Below are 12337 nucleotides of genomic sequence, written 5' to 3' on the forward strand. Positions count from 1 at the left end.
ACTGTGTGTGTGTATATATAGCTGTACAACGTACGCCGGCGGCAGACTGCGCTATGTGCCAGCTGCTGTATCGAGGGTGGCCATTACTAAATGCACTAGAGGGCAAAGACCTTTAATAGCAAGTTAGGCTATTGGTCCATTGGTTTTAGTGGCCTGAATGTTGTTTCAGTGCTTTTTAAAAAAACGTCCTAGGGTGGTTTTTATTGCTTGTGTATTTTTAGCTGAGTTGTTGTACACCACCTTGGTGATGTTTGTGGAGAGGCAGTATAGAAATGTTATGAATAAAATAATAAAAATAAACATAGCTCAGAACTGGCCATACTACGTGGCAGGGGCTGTCCAGAGCTTCAGACGGGTCTATGTCTGGAATGCAAAGCTATATGTGCTGTACCACTGAGGTACAGGCCTTTCCCTGCTATTCACAAAAGGAATATTGGTAGTTGCAGCAGGATGGGGGGAAATTCACCTATGAAAATCCCCACTTCTCCCTCTTCTGTTTACACAAACAGTCTTTTTAAAGAGATTATTACTGAAAGCCTATGCAAATAGGAAGACAATTCCACCTTCTCCACAGCAATGAAAGGTACAGGAACCTTGTCGAGCACCTGAAGTGTACGTTCACTTCTGTGTTCCAATCCTAGCCTGCTCTGCTTAATTAATTTGATTAATAGAATACATCATAGTTTATGCTCTGCTCCAACTGCCACTATTTACCATTGATTTCATGCCACCAGAGTGTCAGGTGCTGTACTGGTCTTGCCTGCAATCGCTGCTCAGATTATTTACGCTCTTCACTAGTCAGAGAGTGATGCAGCTGACATTCTACACATGTAGTACCAAGATGTTAACCTGTACAGATTTGGAGCAGATGAAAACTAGAAGTACGTGTTTTTTAGGTGGCTAAAAAAATGTATATTTTGAAATTTTCCAACATTTTTCAGTTAAGTGATAGTTGCTCAGACTGGAAACACACTTCTTGTTGTTTAGAGAAGTGAAGATGGGATGATTGCACCTATGTTGCAAACACTCATTCCACTATTCAGATGTATTTCTAATGCTTCTTTTTTGAGCAGAGGTCACAGTGGGATATATGAGATATTAGATTATTCTATCGGAAGTATTTTTACCTCGTTCTTCAGCTGAAAATGTTCCCAGAGCAGCTTGCAAAGATCTGAACTAGGACAGTCCCTGTCCACTGCCTTACAATCTAAAAGACATGCTATAAAAGAAAAAGGGACTGGGAGGGAGGAGGAAAAAAGTAAACTCAGGCACTAGATTTTTAGGGCAGTATCCAATAATGCCAGTGCATTCCTGCTCATTCTATTGCACAAGCAGGACCCACAGCTCACACAACAGAAAGCTAGTGGTTCAACAAGCAACAGTACCAACAGCGATCAGAAAAAACAGCTGTAAGGCTGGAAACCAAAATAAAAAAAGGAACAGCTGCACCAAGGGAATCCTCCAGAAAAGTCTCTCTGAGTTTTTCCCTTGCTGAAGACTTGTGTCGAAACACATTGGGAATTCAATTGGTGCAGCTGTTCCTTTTTTGATTTTGGTTCAGAAAGCAACCCTGGAAACCAGCGGAAACATTCATTTCCTGAATGGAGCAGGTGAGCAGAGCTTCCTTCCGCGAGCTCCGCTGACCTGCTCCATCCTAGAAACAAGTGCTTCTGCTCATTTCTGGTTGCTTTTTTAAGTGCTAACTCTCTGTTGCGCTGGTGGTGGGGCACATGGGCAGACTTGAACACTGCCCTTAGTTGCAAAGTTCAACAGGTAAGTAATTCAGCAGGTCATGGAGCTGGATCTAAGCACAGTGGGAGGCTGCTGCTACTTCTCCCTCCATGGCATCAGCAGTGGCAGTTGGGAGGGGAGGAGGGGTCTCAGCAGGAGCTCCATCCAGGCAGGACAGAGGTTGCCCGCCTGCTGCTTCCTCTCCCGTTGATGTCATCAGCAGAGCTATAGGAGCTACTTTGTCATGTAACGGGGAACAGGTGTGCCTACTATCATCTGACAACTATCAGAGAGTATGTTTCCATATGTTAAGTAATTGGAATGCATATACATTTAAAATAATTTGGTGCATAGCATCTAGCATATCTGAATTAAGAAAGCGGCAAAGGCAGCAGAAGAAATCTAACTGGATCTGTTTAAGCCAGACCTAACCCCTTGCTACACCTTTGCCAACTAGTTAACTTCTGTGCTGTCTGCCTCCTGTGGAGTTCCCTGCTGCATGTGATAGCCCTCATTTCGAATGCTTTCAACATGTAATTAGAATGAGTTGCATGTGAACACTTCAAGATTGGGAGGCACATTTGCTGCTCTAGGTAAAGGGCTGAAGCTCTAAGGGCCACTTCACAGACTATCTAGTAGTAGCAAGCATAATATACAACTGGCATTCTCTTCCTGCATTTCCAGTTCCCATGAGAAAAGGGAAGCATGCATTTTCCCCACAACCAAATTCATGTGCTCCCAGTGTGGCGATGCACAGTGCATGAGTTTGGCCACAGGTAAGCACACAACTTTCCTTGTTGTGGGAGATCGCTGCTTCTGGGGAATGTGCAAAAAGATCCTGAGAATGTTTCATTCACTGATAGCAGCTGCATTTACAGCTCAGCTGATATTAAACTATTCCAATTTTCTGTCAATGCATATGTAAAGGAAAAGGGTATGGTTATCCCATACTCTTTTTTAGAAAAAGGAGGATAAATTAAAATAACAACAACCATTTCCAAATTACTTCTGTTTGGGAAGACAGTATCTGAAATACTAACAGCCTAAATGCACATATTTTCCTGGAATATTTGGAACTACTGTTAGATTTTACAGATTCAAAATAGATTTAAATGACTTTCCTCATGTGTGCTATGATTTTTGCAGTCACCATGGAATGGTTTTCTTGGTGGATTGGGTTGTTTGACAAGGTGTACTATGTGATAGGCTCCAGTGTCACTACGCTTTTGACAAGCAGCAAATCACTTACCCACAAGACACCTATTTGGTTCTTAAGTCATGTCTGGTTGAGAGCTGCCTATGCTTCTGGTTCAGCTCCTTGGAGCTATACTGGAAGTACAGGAAACGGAAAAAAAGCAGACTCTCTTCCTACATGTACACTGTGAATTTTGCCTCTACTGTATATATTGCAAAACCCACATTGATCCTGCAGTCTATTAAATGGATGGGGGCTCAAAACAGGCCAAAATATGAATTGCATTGTGCCAGCTAGATGTGCACAGTAAACGAAGAGCACTATAGACAAAGGGTTGGATCCAGGTTTAAGCTGGATCAACTGCCTACTCCTTACTTCAGCAGCCCTTCCACACTCCTGAAAATGTTAATGGGCCTCTTCGCATGTCACAATAAGCCACCCTGAAAATAAGCTACAGTGGGTTGGTTGTTCACTCGTTAACCCACTTCACTCCCGACAGATGATCAGGCACTCGGCAGCTTGCCGTGGCTTGTTTCACCCTTAGTCCTCCTGTCCATTCCCAGCATGGATCTCATGGGACTTTGCAGCACAACCTCAGCAGCCTACTCCACTACTCTGCTAATGAGCACGTTTGCTCTCCTTACCAGAGCAGAGGATTTTTTTTACAAAATTTGAAAAATGTATTTTTCACCTTCAGGGAGATTTGCACAAATGTAATGTTATTTGCGCATATTTATTTGCATTTGCACATATTGAATGAGTAGTTGCTGCACTCTAGCAGATTTGGGCAAATCCCCCAGAAAGGTAAGTAAGTAAGTAAATAAATAAATAAATAAATAACGTTTAATTTGTGCAAATCTCCCCAAAGGTTAAAAAAAAAAAGTGGTGCTGTCTAGGGAGATGACAAAACGGAGGAGTAAATTGATTAGCGTCATTTCGAGATGTAATAGATATTGTTTGTAAGATTGTGAGGAGGGGTCAGCAGGGTTATTTGCCACTCTTGCCAGGCATCTCGCCATTGTAAACAACCCGTACTGAATTGACTCTGCTGGGTTCAGGCATTGTGACAAGCCACCCTGTGAATAAGTCACCCTAAAGAACCCTACTACAAGCCGTGGGTTCCCAGGGTAGCTTGTTTGTGAAAAACAACCCATGACGGAAAAGCTGTGCTGGGTTCGGACGTCATGTTAAGCCACTCTGCAGCCACCCAGGGTGACAACCCACCATGGCTTAGCGTGATGTGTGAACCAAGGCAATGAGTCAGGTGATCCTGCTGCATGGGGTGAGCTGTGGCATGGAGGGAGGAGGGATCCCCAAAATCAGATGGAGGGATATTCCTCAAGTGGACCCTTTCCTCTCATGGAAGGTGTTTTCCTCTTGTGGGAGGCAGATCCTGGATCCAACCCAGACCCTTACAGCCCACTTATTACTTGCACTTACAGCCATTATTACTTGCACTTAATTATAGATTTTTTAAAAAGGAAGGAAGGAAAAGCAGGTAACTGAGAACATTATTTTATATAACACAAATGTAAACCATTTTCAGCTCTCTTTAACTGCCACAACATGCACCCAAGGAACCCTGGGGACTCTAAGGGAGTAGAAAGATGTCTAATAAAATATTCTCAGCACCCTCATAAAACTACAATTTCCAAGGCTTCTTACAGAAGCTATGGCAGTTAAAATGATTTGAAACTGGTCTAAAAGCAGTTTCATTTGTAGGGCCAGCCTTTTCCAGCCAACCCTTCTTGCTAGGGAACAGGTTCAATAAAATAAATATTGAAATGCTTGGCTTTTAAAATCCCAAATCAATCCTTCTTAAAGCCAAAGGATACCTTTCCAGAACACTGCAGCTGTAGTTTGTGTTTATAACGTTAGAAATTACCCACAAAAGATTTCTCTCCCCCCTAAAACAGTAAATTTGTTACTGCCACCTATTGTTTTCTTCTATTTTTTTCTGAAAACTAAGCAATTCCCCTCTCCTTTGGAAATGCACAGAGTGGTATATCTGTTATCAGAACTTTCCTGCCAATCTTATCAGCAGCAGCTTTTCCCACGAGGTTGGGGAGAAGGTTATGAGTCCAAATCCTGGAAAATATGCAGGGTGTAATGTACTTTTCTACTCTGTGTAAATAGGCTGGCCAGAAGAAAAATGCATACACTCAGCTTTGTGTTGGATTGGGGGGGGGGGGATGAATAAAACTCCTATTGGTTTTAATGGAATAAGATTGCATCCTTAGTGTAGAGTACCTGGAAGAAATATGGTTGCCAAGGTCAGGCAAGCTACAGATTTAGTTAAAAGAAAAATAGGAGATGAGCAGTTTACTTCCTAATGTAGGTGAGGCTAGAATAGGTGAAACATATAGGCCTGGTTTGCACATAACATTAACCTATGATTTATTCATCCCATGGTTTGTTGCTCTACCCAGGTTTTGTATGGCAAACAATTGAACAAGCTGTGGTTTGTTTTCTCAATCCCTGGGTTGTTTGTTTCCCTCTTCCTTCACCCGCTCCCTCCCTGTATCACAAAGGCCTTTGCAGTGCTGTACTACTGGCATGTAGAGCAGCTAGGTTTTTTTTTAATGCTCTTGCCTGTTGCCTCTACACTGGCAAAACAACTCATGAACAGCCCATCGTTGGGGGTTCATATGTAATGACAACCTATGGTTTGAATAAACCAGAGTTCACAATCCAAGAACAAACCATGGGTTCACTCTTTGGGTTGTTCATGGTTAACAAACAATAGACTGTTAGCTCAGCCATGTTCAGACACTGACTGGGTTCACACAACATGAAAACCAACACTCAAAGTTGAGTATGGGTTGTTGTTCAACCATGGGTTGATGTTGAAACAGGGCTTCTTATATTGTCTGAACCCAGCCATGCTAACAAATCATGGTTTGTTAACCATGAACGACCTACGAAGAGAACCCATGGTTTGTTGTTGGATTGTAAACTCTGGGTTGTTCGTGGTTAACAAACCATGGCTTGTTAGTGTGGCTGGGTTCACACAACAAGCAATGGTTCAACAACAACCCACGGTTCAACGACAACTCATAGTTCAATGACAACACACGATCATCCCATACTCAACCTTGAGTGTGGGTTGCCATGTTGTACGAACCCATCCTGACAGAAATCAACAACTCATATCCAGAGTTAGTGTTGGGTGTGAACCAGGCCATATGCTCAATAAGCCAGGCTCTCTTCAAGATGGAAAGAGCTTATGAGGGATGGGTTTTATCTAAATTCTCATTGCTTAATTTGTTTGGTCCATCAAAGATGGATGCATCTATATCTTGATTATATCTTGAAGGGCCGCGGTGGCTTAGTGGTTAAGACGCTGAACTGCAGACTGGAAGGTCGGCAGGTCAGCAGTTCGAGACCCGAGTGCTGCGTGACGGAGTGAGCTCCCGTCTTCAGTCCCAGCTCCTGCCAACCTAGCAGTTCGAAAGCAAGAAATTGCAAGTAGATAAATAGGTACCGCCTCGGCGGGAAAGGTAACAGCGTTCCGTGCACCTCGGTGTTCAGTCATGCCGGCCACATGACCACGGAAGCGTCTTCGGACAGCGCTGGCTCTTCGGCTTAGAAACGGGGATGAGCACCGCACCCTAGAGTCGGACACGACTGATTGGGGACACTTTTACCTTTACCTTTTTATATCTTGATTGCAGAGTACTATTAAAAAAACTGTGCCAAAGAAAAGCTGTGTTGGCAGTTACATATCTATGATTGCCAACAGATCACCAGTCAATGCTAAACTGACATTCCTTCAACCAATATAATAAAAAGGGCACCATCTAAAATTTGGGCCAAAGTATAACAAAATATAATCTATGACATTCAGTTCCTGGAGATCAAATGTAGTCAGTGGTGCAGCTAGGCTGGACCTTGGGGCTAAAGTCCAAGACACTGCAGCTCAGGGCTTGCCCAAATGACCACCCAGAGAGTGGCAGGTGATGAGGGCAACAGAAGCAAACTCCATTTTATTCCTCTAGTCATTATGGTGCTATGACTTAAAGTGCAAAACTGCGCATGGTCAGAGGATGTGTTAATTGGAGTTGGCAAACTGTTTTGTTGTACTTTTAGTATCAGGAAATGTGGAAGCAGTTGCAAAGCATGGAATGGTGGCTGGGGGTGAAGATAAATGTTAGTTGTGTGCTTCACAATACACATGGCTGTCTAAGGGTGGGGGCAAAAGACAATTAATTCTGGGGTCTAAAATTACCTAGTTGCACCACTGAATGTAGTGAATCTAGGTGGTTCTCTTAAGGTATCTTGGACTGAGAAGAAGCAGGATCACCAGCTTTCCAAAACAGATTAAGTGCAGTACTTTACTCAAAGGTAAGTTCATCTGAGCTCAGTGGTACTTACACCTAGATTAAGCATGTATAGGATTTTAACTTTGTTTTCTTATCATGCTTATTTGTAAATAAAATAAATTGAACTTGTCATAACCAGATACTAGCCTAGACTCCAACTCTGCTATAGTTCTTTAGCAGTTTACCAGCCCTCCTCCTCCTCCTCCTCCTCCTCCTCCTCCTCCTCCTCCTCCTCCTCTTTCTTCTTCTTCTTCTGTAACAAATTAAATAAGACATTCTAAAATTGGATGGTGACGACAACAGTAGTTTAGTCAATTGCCATTCAGCTTCTCTCCACTCATTAGCATGTTTGAAATGCATTGAATGGGCTGAATGAATGAGAAAATTAAATCTAACGGAAAATGTGCTGGACTTGCACTGGACCTGGATTTAAGTCCCGACTCAGTTACAAACTCATGGTGACCTTACACAGAGGAAGAGGCTCTCTTCCACTTGTTCCACATCTGCAGCTAATGGGAATAATAAGGACCTACCTCAGAAAGTTGGAATGATGGCAACAATACTAGATAAAACAGCCTTCCCAAACTTGGCACCCTCTAGATGTGTTTGGACTATAACTCCCATCATCCCATACATCTCGAAGGCTCCAGGTAGAGGAAGGCTGATACAGAAGACACTGGTAACACTAATGGAACATGTATGATTAGAAGCTGGTTTTAGCAGATTTTTGACAGTTTCATCATGGACATTCTGCATTGTGCAATCCAAGAGAAACATATCAGGCCCTCTTCATGCCACCCTCATTTGGTTTTTATACATAAACATTTGATATGCAGCATGTGTCTGTGTTGAGTTCAACAGACAGGTCAACCCTTGCCAAAGTGGTTCACAATCCATGTAGGCACCATTGATTTGTAGATGGGCTAATTCCCTTTTATTTATACTCACACAATACTATACATTACCATAACAACTTCCAACCCAAGAGCTGAGTGCACTGTGATGTCAGCAAATTAAACCCTAGAATGCCCTGAAGGCAGGTAATCTCTGCTCCTATTCTACAGGTGAAGAAACCAAGGTTGACATTTGCAGAAACAGCATTTAGTGATACACTCACTTCCTTACTTGAGTTGAAACCAGTGTCTAGAGCCCCTAGAAGAATCAGGCATGAACCATATCCTTGTTGGTATCAATAAATAAATTGGCTCCTTTAATATTTGACTGTACTCTACTTATCTAAGAACTTGCCATGTTCCAATCTTCCCATGTTCCTTCAAAGGTCCTATAGATCCTAACTGGCACCAAGTTCAGCCTTCCTGCTAATTCTATATCAGATTTAAGGGTTAGGTCAGCCCCAGCACTGGACATTGTGCTACTTCAGGACTCCTTTACTTACTTTGCCTGGGTTTGCTTGACTGACAAATTTCTGATATCAGCCATAGCACCAGGATCTAGGAGCAAGATGTACTCCGGGGATCCTTGTCAGAGTGTGCTAGGTTCATAAATTGAGAGGCTCTGATCCAACAGCGATCAGAAGCAGGCAAAATCAATGATGCCAGCAGTACAGAGAAAGAGTGAGTCAATCATAGTTAAAACTGTACTTGACCAATTAGAAATAATTCCTTAGTTGTTAATAAGTCAGGTTCCATACTTACTTTCTAGCCAGTTAGATGTTGTCTTTCCAGTTGAGTGCCTACCTATGCCCTAGTTCGGAGTACAGTAATATGTATTTATTAGCTTAGAGGCAAAGAATCAAGCACATTATTTGAAGGTCTCATTCTTCTGAAGCTGGTTGTCAGAACTACTTGCCGTTTGTGGTGACTGGCTGCTAGGTTCAGTTTACCTAATTATTTCACCAAAGAAAATACCTTCCACATCATGACTTGGCTTTGAATTGACAAGCCAAAATGACCTTCCTATGTACTGGAGAAGGAAGTGACCTCAGACAAGGGAAGGAGAAGAGGCTATGAACACAGAGTTTGCCTTCCTGTTTATAGGAGAGAAGTAGAGAAAAAGATCCTTCTGATATTGTGTAAATGTAATGATTGATTGCCTTGAAAGGTGTAAAATGCAAGTGTCATAGAATTGTAGTGCTGGAAGGATATGCAGCCCAACCCACTGCACTGAAGTAGAATCCCATCTTGTCCAGCATGTTCATATGACTTAGATGCACATTAATGTATTAGCGTAGCACATGGAGCAAGAAGGACTGAGGTACATTATGCAAAGGAGCTTGAAGTATAAGGAATCGTTTTTAATAAAACATTTGGATCTTTGGACAATCTAGTGAAGTGACCTTGAACAGCTAAAGCTTACAAGGATATTAAACAAAATGGGGCAGGGGGGATAATTAGTGTGAAGTTGTTTCTTTATTTGCAACCAAGTTAACTCCTCTGCTTTCTTGCCACAGTGAAGAGAGTTACTAATTCACAATTGCTTAACTAGGTCATGATCCCAGTTGGGGATTTCTTGAAAATATATCCCTTGTGTGTTAAAAGAAGACATTCCTTCCTGCCAGAACAGACTCTGTAAAACAAATACATGCATGTAGGAACATGTCTCTTAGCAATGCACAAACTCTGTCATTACCAATTGATGTTTGTTCTCCGGTTGATCAGGTGGTGCGCAAGCAACAGGTATGTTACTGCAGGCCCTGCCTGGGCCTTTGTCCCACCAGCAAACTGCCACAAAAAAGCAGTCCAAGCAGAACCGACACGACGCTGAAACTTGACGTACTGACAAGTTGCACAGAGCTCTGGAAGTAAAGCTGACTGTGGAGGAATATGATCCCATGTGCGTATTTATTTCCATGGGAAAATCCTAGTTTCCTACTCATCTACCTCTCCTTATGGATATAGTCACCTAGAATGATCCTTTCAATGAAGCTCCCCTATTCAAACGAGCCTGATGTCATGTAAGCAACCAATTGCCTGCAATGAGTCTGTATTCCGTATGGCTGCAACTCCAGGTTCCTGATTTAGGAGAGATTGAGGGAATGGCTGCTATGGAACAGGCAAGTGTGACACAGCCATGGAACATCCAGCCTGGGTTTCCTGATCTCGCCAAGCCCAGCAATTTGACTCTTAGGGCATTTCTACACCAGCCTAAAATCCTGCATTTAAGACGGGGCTTTCTGCTTTCGTTTTAAATGCAGGATCACCACTCACTCCCTTTACATGTGCTGACTCCCCCCACCCCTTCTCCCCATATCTGAGTCTTCCACTATCTTTCATTGATCTCACTCCTCTTCTTGCCACTTTAAGTCTTTTCACAGAGGAAACTGAAGAGGAACACAAGGGGGTGGTGGCAATTTGAAAGCTCATTATCTCCGATCTATTTAAAAACGGAACAAAGGGCATTTAGTGCAGGAGGGTCAAGGTGTCATGTAAAGAGCCCACAAACTTCCGTGAAGGAGCAATCTCAATCGCAGGATAAAAGCTCCGTGTGATGATGCCCCTAATATGCAGCCCCATCGTATGCAAGCTTACTTGGAACGAAGTCCCAGTTAAATGGGCTTATTCCCCTGTAAGTGTACATAGGATGGCAGCCTTGATATAGGTAGGGGAAAGAGACTAACAGCACAATCCTGTACATCAGGGGTGGGGAATCCCAGGCCCATGGGCCAATTCTGGCCTTCCAGGGTTCCCAAGACAGCCATGCCCACTTCCCCTGGCCTCACCCGCTTTCTCTGTTTGGTGGTGTTCTGGCATCTGCACATTTTTCCCATTCAAAAAGGTTGAAATGCCTTTCCCAAGACTTAGTTACTGGCAAGGAAAGCTTTAAGTTTAATATGCTGGCATTTTTGGCCCCATCTCTTTTTGCAATGGTGCCTCCCACCACTAGAATGTGGCCCTTAAGAGCTTCTCCAGAACTGAATTTGACCCTCAGGTGGAAAGAGCCCCCCCCCCCCCCGCTACACATGTCCATTCAAAGCAAGCCCCATTCAGTTCAACTGTGCTTATTCCCAGGAAACTGGGTGTAAGATTGCAGCCTGAGAATGGTTCCTTCCATTTTAAGCCCCAGGAACATTTGTATTAAGGCTATTTTGTTCCAAACTAGCCTTTAAGCAAGCAGATAATTTCTTTCTCATGTAGGGACTTTCCAGCCACAGGATGGACTTGAATGACTTCCAATTGTGTGCATATCTTCCATACCATCACTATGACTGAGACATAAAGACCTGGTTTGCACAACATGCCAGCCCACCATGGCTTAATTTACCCATTGTCTCCACCACTCTGGATTAGGGGATCTGAACCCGAGTCCTTTTCAGTTGGTTCTAACATGCCAGAAGTTGTTCACCTTGGAGACCTGCTGCAGATATGGATATGGCCTGGCATGAGATGTACACCCTCTCCCCTAGATTTTCAAGGGCCAGCGAGAGCTCACTAGCTGCTGGCAGAACCATGACACTTTCCAAGGCTTGGGCCCCTCTCTCAGGGTGAACCCATTCCAGGGCACCCAGCCCTTCACAAAGAAAAGAGAACTCTCCCCGGGGCTCCCACCGGCTTCTCTGGGTTGGTCACATTACTGTACTGGATGCCTTGCAGCACCATCTCAGACTTAATTTACCCATGGGGGCTGTTGTGTTGTGCCAGGTGCCCATGGGTACCATTTTTGCATAGCATCCCATGGGCGCCTGGCTTCCCATGTAATGAGAACCCAGGTGGCAGGTTTGAGGGTTGTTTGAGGGTTGCTTAACCCTGAAACAACCCATTTTCCAGGTTTGTGCAACATGACAAGCCACAGCAACCTGGGTGTCTGCAGGCGCCACAGAAAATGGTGCCTGTAGGCACCAGTACAACACGATAGCTCCCATGGGTAAATTAAGCCACGGTGGGCTGTCCTGTCATGCAAACAGGCCCAAAGACTCCCCTCAGTGAAGGAAAACCGGAAAAGTTAGATGAAAAAATAAGTTTTATGCATTTTTGCTTCCAGCACATTTGCAAGGAGCATAATTTGGCTGGTTATACAGATGAAAACAGTAGACATGTACCTCTGTTGCCCCACTAAGTATATTAAAATAATGTAAATACTATTTTTATTTATATTTCCACAAACATGATGAAAGCACATCAATTTTAGGTGA

This window comes from Heloderma suspectum, chromosome 3, assembly GCF_057233095.1.
Source record: "Heloderma suspectum isolate Gila_16-S chromosome 3, 16-S_ref, whole genome shotgun sequence".
In the NCBI taxonomy this organism is placed as follows: domain Eukaryota; kingdom Metazoa; phylum Chordata; class Lepidosauria; order Squamata; family Helodermatidae; genus Heloderma; species Heloderma suspectum.